The sequence below is a fragment of the Egretta garzetta genome, unplaced genomic scaffold (genome assembly GCF_000687185.1).
Source record: "Egretta garzetta isolate BGI_Z169 unplaced genomic scaffold, ASM68718v1 scaffold157, whole genome shotgun sequence".
NCBI lineage: Eukaryota > Metazoa > Chordata > Aves > Pelecaniformes > Ardeidae > Egretta > Egretta garzetta.
The window spans coordinates 102,917-104,006 of record NW_009260175.1 but is presented as its reverse complement, the minus strand read 5'-3'; positions in this window follow the sequence as shown (position 1 = coordinate 104,006).

The following is a 1,090-nucleotide window of genomic DNA, read 5'->3' as shown; positions in this document are numbered from 1 at the left end:
GAGGAAAGGCTGAGGGAGCTGGGCTTGTTCAGCCTGGAGAAGAGAAGGCTGAGAGGGGATCTCATCAACACGTACAAATATCTCAAGGGTGGAACTCATGAGGACGGAGCCAGACTCTTCCCAGTGGTGCCCAGCGCCAGGACAAGGGGCCATGGGCACAACCTGAAGCAGAAGAGGTTCCAGTTGAATGTGAGGAAGAACTTCCTGACTTGGAGGGTGCCCAAGCCCTGGCCCAGGCTGCCCAGGGGGGCTGTGGAGTCTCCTTCTCTGGAGATATTCAAAGCCCGCCTGGATGAATTCCTGTGTAACATGCTCTAGGAGAACCTGCTTGAGCAGGAGGGTTGGACTGGGTGATCTCCCGAGGTCCCTCCCAACCCTCGCCATTCTGGGATTCATCCAGGTGCAGGTGCACTGTGCATGCTCGCGGTGCACACGCACTCGCTGGCACAGGGGCTCAGTGGTCCGTACACACTTGCACACTCCCTTGCACACACATGCTCGGTTCCCCCATCCCAAACATTCGCCTACATGCTCTGTTTGTGGGCGTGCTCACACACGCACCGCATGCCCATTCCCCTGACTTTTATTCCATCTTCCCATACTAGAGAGCAGTGGAGCGTTTCCTTTCTGGCTCTCAGGGCAGGTTAAATTCCCCACTACGCCTGCCTTCAACCCATGGAGGGAACCAGGTCCCCTCCGCCTGACACCCTCCCCACATGCAGCAAGCTGGGGGGAGTCCCGCGCTGCCTCGCTGAGCCGTGGCACTGGCCCGGGTGCCAGACCAGGGGGGGAGGGTGTCATTAAAACCTCTGTGTGACCACCACCTCCCTGCCACCACACCGCAGCTTCACACGTGCAGGAAAGGGAAACTGAGGCACGATGCCGTGCTGAATTCTTCCTTCCCTGCCAGATCCACAGAGCCAGGATCACAGCTGTGGCACAGCATGAGACGGAGGAGGCAAAGAGTTGTGGCAAAAAAGGGCAAATTATGCTCCAACCCACCATCCCTTCGGGCTGGGGAGCAGGGTGTCCCCAAAGAGATTAATCCCTTCGAACCTGCCAGGACCCCTCTGCACCGGCCAGCACCCCA